General features: G+C 36.8%; 1 protein-coding gene across 2 annotated transcripts in view; it reads left to right on the plus strand.

Moving 5' to 3' along the window:
• LOC145297803 (myeloid leukemia factor 1-like) overlaps positions 1 to 14041 on the plus strand; it is a 131737-nt gene that overhangs the window by 77217 nt on the left and 40479 nt on the right. The window lies entirely within an intron of this gene.

Here is a 14041-nt window from a genome sequence, read left to right on the forward strand (position 1 = left end):
AATGTTTTGGTATTTTCTTTATCATAAGTTTTGATAGGATTATTATTTTATTTACAATTTATTACTCTTTCAGTCTTGTAACTATGAGCTTAGCCAATGTAATATCTTAATTTTTCTTTAATTTCATAATTTTATTGTATTATTTTATATTAATATCAACAATAAGATACAAGTGATTCAAACTGTTCAACAGGGATTGTAGGTATATCCTGAACCAACATTTTAATTCCAAATAAGGCACAGTGACATTATGATGTAGGGGGCTACTATTTGAGACGTAAACTGCAGGGATACTATGTAGGTTGTTGGGTAGCAAGATGTCTATTTATATTACACTTAAACTTCTGCATGTCAGTACAGTCGGGAAAGCAGGAACCCAGAAGCGAATTCTAAAGTCTAGCAGTTCTGGAGAAGAAACTATTAGAGTAGAAGGCTTTCTGGCATCTGAGGATCTCTGTAGAAGAGAAAAAGATATTTCCTCCTAGGGCATCTCTGATGTTATCCCAGTCAGAAACTGAGGATAATTATATTATACAAAATGACAAACATTTTTGTATTGGAGTGTATTTACACTCCATGGGACTAACCATGTTTGGAACACCTACGTGACTAGCACAAGGTTAAATAATCTGCAAAGGATTAATATCATAAAACAAAATAAAACCAATTCGTGTTTCCTGTGGAGTTTGATTTTGTTTGGTTGGTTGGTTGTTTTTGTTTTACAGCATATCAACCCTTTTCGGGTTATTTAATGCCGAATCCAAAGATTTTGAAAATTTTTTAATAGAATATATTTGTTGTTTTCACGTCGGTTTCTATTTAACCCATAGTTGGGACCCTAACAGGTACTACCACTCCGAGTCAGAGTGGACCTGGGAGCAATGGTAATTAAAGGGTGGCTCCACTCTCCAAAGCCCACAAGCTGGAGCCTCACCACTGGATATAGTTTAAGGTCATATCCAGGACCCCCATTGAGGGACTTTTACCCTCTGCAGGGGAGGCAGTCGGCGTATTCTAATGCCCCACCGACAGGGCCTGTGGAGTTTGAATACAAGTTAATGGATAAATGGACCTTTATAAGAAATTAGATTTTCAAATGATTTTGAAATGATATCCACATAAATCTAAAGTTGTTGAAATTCATATAAATGCACTAATTTTTCATGCAAAATTAAAACGCTAGCAAAAACATTAAGAATTTTAAAAAGAAACAGAAGAAATGGACTACAAAATATATTTTTTAAGTTGAACAAAATCGACTTCACAATCCAATGTATGGGTAATCAATATTGTACTCTACAACCCCCTTTTAACAGAAGAAACATATACATATATCACGGGCAATAATTTCAAGTGAAGGTATAATCACCATGACCTTCCGGAGTGAAAAATACAGAAATAGCAACATGCTGTCTAAATGTTTTGGAATAAAAAGTAAAAATATCAGCTTTAATATTAACTGTGAACTCTTCAAATTATCTTAGTTTTACAGCATAAATAATAGAAACTGAGATTAATTATCAAACCATAGAATTCAAAAACCAAATTTATTGAACAAGAAACAAGAATATATAACTAATTGCTGACACAAAAATAAATATTTGTTTTGCCATTTAAGTCCAGATAAAGCAAAAGAATAAACATGTAGCATAAATCTGGTTTAAAAAAAACAACAAAAAAACGTATAATACAAATAACTGTTACGCAAGAAAATTTATTTTTTACTGACCTGCATTGTTTCAAACTTCTAAAAGTGTTTAAATGTTTATTTAAAATTAAGATTTCAAATTAATGTATCTGGATATAATGCAGTGTCCAAAATTAACCATCTATTTTGATGCTAATTTATGTTTTAAAATAAATGGTCCAGTTTGGGACATGCTGTATATACTAGAATACCTGTATGAGGGGTAAAATTAATTTCCCAAAAAGGACAGTTTTGCATGAATTGTGCCTCCCCCCTACGAATATTAAAATCAAGATATAATGATACTAAACTGTTTAGAGTATTCCCCTATGCACTAGATATGAACTCTTCCGAACTGTATAAAAAGACCGAGAGGTATCAACTCTGTGTTGGTAAGTATATACTTTGTAGTAAGCCATCTTGGTGTCAAGTGCTATGACTGTTGTTCTCTGTATATTCTGTATTGTGTGCGATACAAATGGCTTGTTTTAACAATTAATTGCCATTGCTCCCAGGTCCACTCTGACCCGGACTAGTAGTACCTGTTAGGGTCCCAACTATGGGTTAAATAGAAAGCGACTTCAAAAAAACAAATCTACTCTATTAAAAAATTATTCTTCAAAATAACTGGATTTGGCATTAAATAACCTGAAAAGGGTTGATATACCATAAAACAAAAACAACCAACAAATGGCTTGATTTAACCCATTTCTGTGTCCGTGTCTTTATTAGTGACACTTCCGGGCCACAACACTTTATACACGAAACCAAAATGTAATCAGAAATCGTGCAAAGTTCGCTACTCAGAGATAATCTTGAAAGGTTGCAACACCTTAAAGAAAATTCTTTGCCATTATAAGAATCCCATTGTGGAATTATATGGGAAGAATTCTTGTTATTCAAGCTTTTTCAATTCGAATTAAAATTTAATCTCTCTGATTTAAAAAAAAAAAAAAAAAAAAAAAAAAAAAAAAATGGAGGAAAGGAAAAACCTTTTAACAAGCGAAAATAATCCTCCAGGAAATTTAATTACAATAGATACCGGTTGGCAACGTATCAATACAATAATCCCCACAAAGGACTTTATTCTTAGAATCATAACAGAACCTCTAAACGAACTGAGAGAGAGGGGGGATATGAATTCATCTAAACGGTATAAATTAACTGAGTCTGCCAGCTTGGCGGTACTTACTATGACGGTTGCAATTTGTATATAAGATTATTATAATCATTATTGTATAATACTGTTTTGTCTCAATATAAAGGTAAAGGCTCCTCTTGTCCTGTCTGTGACTGGACACTCATTATAAGGATGCCTGCGCATGAAACTTTTGTGACAAGAGGTGTGCAACCTCCAACCACACCTCTTCTGAGTGGACATTCTTAAATACCAGTGACAAATGGAGAGTACATATATACATACATACATGATGATGATTGCAACGTCTTGTCAGACGAGTGCCACTCCCTCAGACATTTAAAATTCATGAGCCCAAATGCCTGAGGGAGTATCTATACAAAGATGATGTTACAGAGTCTTAGCTTTGTACGACAGCTAAGTCTCTCTCTCGGTTCAAAATGTTGAGATCCAGCAACAAGCAAGAGCAAGATAGCCAGCAACAAATTAAACTGCAGACCAGCTTAATGCGGGTACTGGTCTTCCGCTTTATGGTTTTTTAAATCAAAGATTTGCTTCTCCTAGAAAGGTTGCCTTCACCACGGTTTACGGGAGCCCTCTCCACCCCAATACACATATACACAAACACAAATATACACGGTGCTAGTTGGCCGTTGACCCAGAAAAGAGTTCATTCGCCCTTTGGAAGGTCTTGTTAATCCTTCAGGGAGACTAGCCGCCCTCCTCACCAAACAAGTCTACATACATACATACATGTATATGTATATAATGTTCAGGACGACTGGAAACAATGCGAAGATAAGCTGAGAGTACATACAGTGCCAAGAATTCCCAAATGGTCACCCATCTGGTGCTAACCAGGCTCAATGTTGCTCAACTTTGGCGATCTATCAAAGATCGGTGTGTCAATATGATCACGCCATATTGTTTCAATATATTTTACCTTTTCTAACTCCTTTCTGTGTTTGTTTTCCTTAGTGACCCTTCCAGGGCCACAACATAAACCTTATTTCTAGAATCCTTATTTCAATGTTGATCAAAATCCAATACATGATTTTTTTTTTTTTTTTTTTTTTTTTTATATCACGAAGGAGATACAATAATTTCTTTGATAAAATATTTCTCTTCATGAAATGCTGCTATAGACCTTTATTGACACTCTTAGCTGAGTGACCGAACCGTGCCATCATTATTACACTTATATAACTAAACAAAGAAAGGTTTAATAAAAAGAAAAAAAAATTGATAAAAACTTCCAAGCCGAGTATTGCATCGCAACAGGAGGTACAATAATTTGTTTAAAAAAAGAAAAAAAAAAAAAACTTTATTAGATATGAAATGTTGCAAGGGGCTTTTCTGGAGCTGGCTGATTTGTAGTACTGTATAAACAAACATCTAATTGTAAAAAAAAAAATAAATAAAAATGGCAGTTAAAAGGCAGCTACTGTTATATACATCTAAATATAAAGTTTTGAGACATTGTATTGAACAAAGATGGCGGCGTAGTTCAGATCAGTAACCAAGATGGCGGCCAAGAATTAAATGCGGTCCGTGACGTAGTAAACGGCGAACTGATTGAATCCAAAATTCGACAATTTTTAAAATTTTGGGACGTTTTGATTGGTTGTTTAGCACAGCCGTTGGTTATAAAAATGATTGGCGAATCCATTCGTCTCATACCCCCATTAGGAGTCAAAAACATTCAGTCTAGATGCAATTTATACTACTTGAGATAGTAGTTACATATGAACAAATAATACGAAGTTCGTGGTGCGATACTAAGGCTATAAAGAAAAGTCGCTACTCATACGGTATATTAGGGGGATGTAAAATGCAAGTATATTTTATTATAAGATGTTGATATTTGTTTGATGCATGACATGTTGTGGATTAAAAAAGTGAATACCTGTTCGTAGGATGAGAAAACTTTGGAAATTTTTTTTTTTCCATGTGATGATGAGCTTGCCCAGTTGTGTAAAAGTATAATTAAGTTACTGTTATAAAACTTATATGCCAACATTGGGCCGAAACAACTGTTACCAATTACCAAAAGGTGTCGGCAATAAAAGCCTAACATTTTGAGAATGAGCTACAATATGAGTGTCTGTTCCTTTTAAAGTGATAATTTTAAGAAATATATATTCGGTATCATCATAGTCTCATATGACTTAGTCCGATCAATTTTCCTGTCAGTACACACCATGTTGCAGCAGTGTCAGGTTCGTTGGGTGGGTGATATGCTGCATATCAGATTCAGGACTCCCAAAACAGCGTCACCATTTATCAAGGCCCAGATGCCACTCGAGGATAAGGGTTAATAAGTGTATGGTACTCAATGGGAAAACATCGTAATCGTTAGAGGAAATTTGGATTACTTAAGGGGATGGCTCATCAAGAACTTATTCATATTGGACTTGAAGACGACCATATTGAAGTCAGCTGGAAAGCAGGAAAACGGAACAGTTCCATAGGCGTGCAGTTCTAAGAAAGTAGCTTTGTTCATAGAATCTACGTTTGGGTTTAGGCACAGATAAAGAGTGGGGGAAATTATTGATAGTGGTTTCAGCTAGATAAGTGCTCTTTTTGTAAGTTTGGTGAGGTGAGGGCATAGATTAAAGCTCAGACGAGCACTTGCCATGAAAATAATGATAAAATAGAGACAGACTCGCAATGTCTGTTCTGTGGGGAAAATGGTTGCAGGTAAGATAAAAGTGCATCCCCCCCCACTACAAAATCTATGTTGAACTCTCAAGGTAGGATAAGATGCATTTAGGAGCTCATGCTCAGATGTCGTAACAGTACTTCATCCTTGGACGTATTAGGCTCTTATACAGATAGAGCATTGCAGCAGCAGTGAGATATGTACTGGAGCGGTAGAATGATCTCACCATTTTTCCATTGACTTTGGCAACAGATAAAATAATTATTCGTATCAAAATGAAAACAGTAAAATTTCTTACACAAAATTATAAAAAATAAAGTTTTAATGCGTCACATTAGTTTACAAAAAATAAATATTTATTCATGAAACTTACGGTAGGTTTTTTAAAAATTCTATTTCCATTTTCGTCATAGAAATTACTATACGATATTTTTTTTCTATTATGATGTTTTCTTGTTCAAGCGTTTTAAAATTTGATCAGCCGTCGCCATATTCCGGCGGTTTACGTAAGCTATCAGAATATGCCGTCGCAAGATCCACAAAGAAGCTGGTCATTCTTTGTATAAGTACCTATCAGGATTATGCATGTTCCATTTCAGATCAGGAGTAAAGGTCAGACCCAGACGCTTATCAAAACATGAGGCCTCTCCAAAACAATTGATGCCAGACAGTGATCAGAGCATTGGTGATGTAAAGATAGATTCTTGGTTTTAGATGCATTAAAATTAACCAGCCACCTCTTTCCCCACTGCATCATGTGCTCAAGATTAGAGGAGAGAGAATCAGAGATTTTGGTCATTTACGGCCTTTGATTTGTTATAGATGGTAGTGTCGTCCGCTGTGCAAAGAAGACAGAACCATAAAAAGACAGTGTAAACTGTCCAAGGACAGCTTGAAGGTGTCCCTCAAACAGTTTGGTTTGTATTCCTACTTGTCAGAAAACCTAGCCCAAGACAGCTGCTCCTGGTGTAACGCAAGGCACCATGGCTGCTAAATCTGCACATATTGAAGCATGCAAGTGGAAACATGTGAGGTACTTTAAATAAGTTTTCAGACTTTTTTTGTGCCGACATTTTTATTAATAGTACACACATGAAGTAATCTCCTTCGGCTGCAATGCACTTGTAGAGTTCCAACAATTCTGGAAGGTCCTATGGAGATCCTCTTGTGTAAACGTATTAATGACTCTCGTTACAGCCTCTTTCTTTTTATCAATTGTCTCATAACGACAGCCTCTAAGGTTTTCCTTAAGCTTAAGGAATAACCAAAAGTCACAAAGAACAAGGTCTGGACTATAAGGAGGGCAAGGAACTGTCTGGATGTCCATTTTGGTCAAATTTCTTTCTGATCTTTAAGCACCCTTGGAACAAACATTGCGTAAATCTTCTGCATCTTCAGTTCCTCACAAAAAATCGTTCAGTTCCCACACTGACATCAAACTGCAGTTATTGTCTCTATAGACACACGACGGTCCTTATCCATGAAATTCTTTATTTGGCCAATCAACTCTGGTGTTTTTTCTTCATTACTCCTCCCACACCTTATCATCCCTCACAGGCTCCCTGCCTTCCTTGAATCTCTTATGCCACTCAAAAACTGGTGCTCTTTTCATACAAGATGGTCCAAAAGCAGTCTGAAGCATTCTATACGTTTGTTTAAAACAGAATTTTATGGCATATCGTTATTCTAAATTGTCCTTTTAAATTCACCAGCTATAATAATCGGGATTTATTGGACTGTATTCCTATTCCTGCTGTAGCTGTTCATTTGTGCGTGAAATCATAAAAATTGGTCAGTCATCTCATAAAGTGTATAGCAATAACATACTGAATTTTCAAGAGTCTACAACAATTTTAAATGCGTGTACAAAAAAGTCTGGAAACTTATTGAAGGCACCTCATACAATTAAACAAGAAAGCGGAGTCTGTACTACTGCCACAGAATCATCTCACAGGTGTTCCACGTGCAGGGGATCAGACTGACGAGCTACCTCTAAAACCACAGAACAATTGCATGATCACGGTCCTCTTCACAAGTGATGTAGGAGGAGGACGGGGGTAGTCATTATTATCAATGAGTCATATTTGGGGTCAATCCGATTAATTATATCCCATAATTCTCATCCGTTTCATTTATTTTAATTAATTGTATTGTAAGTGAAATATATATATATATATATATATATATATATATATATATATATATATATATATATATAAATATAAAATAGCAGCGCCTCGCCTCGGTATTCTGATTGTCCCTTCACCTCCTCCACCCCGACTGAAGACAGGTGTTTAACTTGCTACAAAAAAGCTTCATTCAGTAACGGAGTGTCCCCCCCCCCATCCTCCCCTCGATTTTGTCGTATCGATCTGTTCTTGTTCGCACCGCTCTATTAATCGTGTCAATAAAAACAAAAGTAACAAGTTTCAGGCTTTGCCGCTTGCCTGCTTGGCGAGTGTCAGCAATCCCACGGAGCCGAACGTGATAACAGCCTTCCATTTTTTTTTTTTTTTTTCCCCTCCACACATCGCCTTTTTATTTATTCATTTCCATTCTGTTTCTTCCCAAATCAATAAATTTTATGACCTTCTTCTTCATTCGAAATAGCAGTTAAAGTAGTTGCGAACACGAACACCTATTATTATACAAAATCTGAGTTAATCAACGTTAGTTTCCCTAAGGTTTTTTTTAAAAGTATATTTTTTATCGCGCAATATTTATGCATCCCAAACAAGGCACATTGTCACTGAGACGTAAGAGTCTAATGTGAGTTAGGAGCCAGTTATAGAGGCATCCTAAATGGGGAGTTGTGCAACGAGGTGTTTGTTCACATTACATTTAATTTCCGCATGCTTACATGTTTAAGAAACATGAAGCAGGGAGGGAATTTCAAAGCCTAGCAGTTCGAGAAAAGCTTAACGTAGTCTTTCTAATATATACACACACACACACACACACACGCATACGTGTGTGTGTGTATATATACATTTTATAAAGCTCATATATTAAGCTTTCCTTGAACCGCTAGTCTTTAGAATTCTCTTTCTGCTCCATATTTCTTGAAAAAAAAAAAAATATATATATAAATATATATATATATATATATATATATACACTATAGTAATTATTAAATACCCACAGACACTAGTGTTTCATCCTTTTGGGAATCATCAGTGTCACGATTAACACCAGTCGATAGATTCCTGGCTGTATTAACAAGAACCTAATCCATTCGGCTACCATTAACTGCGATATATATATATATATATATATATATATATATATATATATATATATAATACACACACACGCAAAAAAAAGGAAAAATATCTACAAATATACCAAAGTATATACTGGTGCATCTAGGTTTAATTATCAATTCGATAAGGAAGATCCATCAAAAGGATATTTTTTTTATTAAATATTTAAATGTTTTTTTTTGTTTTTTTTTCAAATATCTGTTAAATGTTTTTATGTGCATATGTTATGCACGTTTCTAAGTATCACTTGTCATCAGCATGACTAAACTTATAACATATCTGTTATCTCCTTCCAACACTTATCTTTATATATTATTTAACAATCAATATTATGTTTGTATTATTATCAACATGTTTTTATACTAATGGAATCATAAGTATGGAATATGACTCTTCAACTGCTTGCATAATTTGAACTCCCGAATATAAGTAAAGTTGAACAGAAATCCAGCATGTTAACCAACTGATCATCTTGAACTTCTATGGGCTAAATTCTATTTATGGCTTAGAAAGCGGACAGTATAAAGGATGTTGTGTGTGTGTGTGTATATATATATATATATATATATATATATATATATATATACAAAGGCGGCGAACTTTAAAATATGCGGTTTATTCCAAAGATTAATTTTTGGCATTTTTTTTTTAAATACAATTTCAGGCAGCTGGCCCCACAGCTCGCACGTATATGGCGTAATCCAGAGGTCCATTTTGCATTAAATTAAGTTGCATTTCAGCAATAACGTGTCGAATGTTGTCTTCCAAGTAGTCTATTGTGTTGTTTATCAGCATAGACATGGGACTTTACATATGGCCAAAGAAAATAATCTGACGCTTCTATATAAAAAAAATTATATATATTAAGGAAAATAAGAACTCTTTAGTGTATGTGTGTGTGTGTATATATATATATATATATATATATATATGTAGTAGAGATTTAGAAGGCTGTCACAATGCGAGGAATGAAATATAGTCGTTGTTGGTAAGAGAAGACGAAAACAAGTGGCGATTTACAAATCAATAAGTACACCAAAAATAAAACTAGCACTAGATATTTTATCGCCACTTGTTCTCGTCTTCTCTTACCAACAACGACTATATTTCATTTCTCGCATTGTGACAGCCTTCTAAATCTCTACTACATACCTATCCCACACAATGCTTCAAGCAAACTACATATATATATATATATATATATAAAGGTTGGCAACTAAATTCTTGCCGTTGTTTAAATTTACATTTTTAAAAGTAAAATAAGAACTATTTAACCAATGTTGTATTCTCCATTCGTTTTCCCAACTTTTTCCCAACAAGATTCTCAATTTCTTTTTCGTAGAAATCATTTGATTTTGACTTGAAAAATTCACCCAAACAATTCTGCATCATATATCGTCATCATCGTCATGGTGCCCACTCGTGTCCGAGTATTGGGTCCATCATCTGCCCCCTATCTTCTAGGATGCCTATACTTTACATGGCTTGAGAGGCCCAACCAGTGGTAGAAGAGTCGCAGTCAGTATTTGCAAGGGAGTGTAGGCGGGGGATTCGGCTGTTCTTCTCACTCTTTCCTCCTTCTTCTCCTAGCCTTTTCATATTGTCTTCTTTTCTCAGTCCATGGCAGCTTTACGTGCCAGGTTTCTCCATTTTGTCCAGTCTCCAACAGCCTGTTCCCATGAGGAAGGGTTAATGTTAGTCATTGCCAGGGTGAGCTTTAACTGATCTTCATAGCGCTGTATAAGTGCTCTTCGTGGCCGAGTCCCATTAGTGAGCTCGCCATAAAGCATTTTTTCGGCAGCCTGGAATGATCCATTCTGCAGATGTGTCCTGCCCAACGGAGGTGATGGTGAATGATGGTTGCCTCAATGCTGGTCATTTTAGTCCTATCAAGTACTTCCAAGTTAGTAGTGTGGCTCTCCTTGGTGATATGCAAAATTTGCCTCAGCTTGTGTTGTTGGAAGCGTTTCAGCTTTTTCATATCATTTCTGTAGAATGTCCATGTTTTACAAGCATAAAGAAGAGTGGAGAGTACTGCTGGCTTGAAGATCCTGAGTTTAGTCACCAATTTTGGTGCGTGGTTGTTAAATACATGGCTGTTGAGGCGACTAAAGGTGGATTGGGCTGCCCTGATCCTGTTTTCCACGTCTTTTGTACATGTGGGAGCTAATGTTATGATGCTTCCTAGGTAAGGAAACTGGTCAACTTCCTCTTGTGATTGGCTATTTGGATAGTGTTGGTATTAGGTAGCAAGAGTCCAGATGGGTGTTGGACTAGTATTTTAGTCTTCTCTGTATTGAGCTGCATCCCAAAACGTTTGTAGGCTGCATTGTATGCTTCTGCTATTGATTGAATGTCCTGTACAGTCTGACATGAGGTGGCGTTGTCATCAGCATATTGCAGCTCTTGCACTAAGCATGTGAAGGTCTTAGTTCTAGCACGGAGTCATGCTAGGTTGAAAATTCCCCCATCCATGTGAAAATGGAGATCGGTTGATGGGTGTGTCTGGTGGTATCTCATTTAGCATTGCTGCCTTGTAGAGTGAGAAACGCATTGGAGCCAGGACACCATTTCCAGCTCACTATTGATAGGGAATGGATCAGAGAGCGACTTCTGGTGATGTACTCTCCCACCATTCCCTCATGAAGGACGTGCACCAGGGTGATAAAGTCAGTGGGCAACCAAATCTAACGAGGACTGCCCACATGGTTGGGATACTTTGTCAAAGGCCTTTTTTAAATCCCAGAAAATAAACATGATAGGCTGCTGGTGTTCAAGGCTCTTTTCTTGTAATTGATGTGTGCAGAAGATCATGTCAATGGTCTCGCACGAAGGTTGAAATCCACACTGGGACTCTATCAGGATATCTTCTGTGAGGACGAGGAGGTGGCTGAGGAGGATACAGGCGAATATCTTGCTTGCAATGCTTAGGAGTGATATACTTTGGTAGTTGTTACAGTTCTCCTGATCTACTTTTTTTTTGCATGAGGTGCACAAGATCGTTCCTCGGCTCTGGGCCACCATGTGTGAGTAGCTCCAGTGGGATGTTGTCAGGTCCAGTAGCTTTGCCAGGTCTCATACGTTTAAGACTTTGTTAAAATCCTGGATGGAAGGTGGCAACGCCATCCAGTGTCGGACAGGGTACTGCAGGGTCGCTCGCAGAAGGTTGTTTGGGGAAACAGCCTGGTCGTTGAGAAGTTTCTCAAAGTAGGACCTCCATCTTAGTAGAATTGTGTCAGTGATAGTCGTGATCCCATCCAGGTCTTTTAAACCACGCACTCGTGACCGAATAGTCCCGAAAATTTCTTTTGTTGCTGCATAGAAATTTTGCAGGTCTCGTTGGTCAGCGTACCTTTGTATTCTCTCAGCTTTCCTTTGCCACCAAGTGTTCTGGGGTTCTCGGATTCTTTTTTGGCACTCAGCTACAGATTGTTTGTGAGCACGTTTATTGGTGGCTGTGGTCTGGTTCTCCATGGTCAGACACGTCTGAGGTTTGGCCTCGATGAGAGGAGTTATGATGTTGTCATTCTCCTCAAACTAGTCCTGACTCTTCTTGCTTGAATAGCCGGTGGTTTCCTCTGTAGAGTGGGTCATGGCCTCTCTAAAGGTTTTGCAAGGTGGCGTTTTCGCAAGCTTCCTTGAAATTTTTTGCCAACTGTAGATCATGGAGCTTGTTGCAATCAAAGCGTCGGTGTGGTACGCTGTTAGGCATCTTTCTAGGTGGTCGAGGGGTAGTTACCATCAGTCTGGAGATCGTCTGCTCCGAGCATGTTCAGGCGATGCAAACTTCTTTTCTGTCTCTGGCTCTGGTTAGAATATAGTCCAGAATATGCCAATGTTTGGACCAGGGATATCTCCATGTTATCGTTTCGTTCAGGAGCCTAAAAATGGTGTTTGGCACAACAAGTTGGTATTCCGCACACAAACTGAGTAGGAGCTGTCCATTGACATTACAATTCCCAATGCCATGATGGCCAATGATCCCCTCCCATAGCCGGTAGTCCTTGCCCACTTGAGCGTTAAAGTCGCCCAGCACAACAAGCTTGTTGTTAGTAGGCACTCTCTGGATTGTGTGTTTGAGCCAGGTGTAAAATGCAGCTTTGTCTTCATCTGTTGAGGTCAAAGTTGGGGCGTAGAATGAAATTAGGGTGATGTGTCTGTTCCCTGCGATGGAAGTGGACAGTCATCAGGCGCTCAGTAATGGCCATCGGGACAATGTTGTACAAGCTGGGAATGGATTGCGAAGCCAGCACCATGTATGCGCAACTCCTCAAAGGCTCTCCCTTTCCAAAAGATGGTATATCCTGTTCCAGCTTCCCTGATGTTGCCCTATTTGGGCAGTCTGGTTTTGCTAAGGGCCGCTACATCAGTATTGAAGCAGTTACGTTCCTTGCAATATATATATATATATATATATATAATTCGTATGCATTTTGATCCTATCTGCTGTTTTTAATTCATAACCTAGCTTCTTTCAGTGAACCTGTCTGGGTCATTATGACACAGCATTTCTGTATATTTCCGGTGCAATTTAGAACTGATCGTATATTTCGCTCACCTTCATTTCAAACAAATCGCTAGTTATGGAAGCCTCTTATGTCAGTTATCCCGTCTCTAATTGTAAAAAAAAAAAAAAAAAAAAAAAAAAAAAAAAAATTAACACTTTGAAAATTTTCTTCTTTGATCGCTTTCAAACTTTTTTCCTACTGAATCTTTTAGATTTTCATTTTGGATTCTTAATTTTGATCGGTATGTTAATATTTCCTGCATTTCATAAACTCTTTCCATTAACTTTTCTGCATATATAACTAGTTTCATATTGTGCAGTTTCAAGTTATGCAAATATCAGCAAATTCATAGCTTAGCTATAACAATTTTGCTAAAATCTTTCCTCTGATGAAAAAAAAAACCGCATTCTTTTGAAATTCTGTGGTTTAAGGAATTAATACTTTTTGAATATCCTATCGAACAATAAATTCTTGTAAATTATAATTTACAACAGTTTATATTTAAAATTACAAGACATTGTCCATCTTACCGCTTATTTCTTTCAACATGTTAATATTCAATTCTTGACAGAACCTGTTTCGTAGCGCAGAACCATTCATATAATTATATCAAATTTTTGAAGGGGTTGGGTTATTTAAAAACAAAATTGGATTATTGGAATAGGCTAAAATCTAAACTTTGGCTGCACTCTTTAATTGACCTCAACAGTACGTCTTAAGTAATGACGTAGAAAATATTAATGGACAATGTAAAATCTATAAGACTTTCAAATGTTTTTTTTG

Source organism: Euprymna scolopes, chromosome 18 (genome assembly GCF_053919585.1).
Source record: "Euprymna scolopes isolate OS-2025 chromosome 18, ASM5391958v1, whole genome shotgun sequence".
NCBI lineage: Eukaryota > Metazoa > Mollusca > Cephalopoda > Sepiida > Sepiolidae > Euprymna > Euprymna scolopes.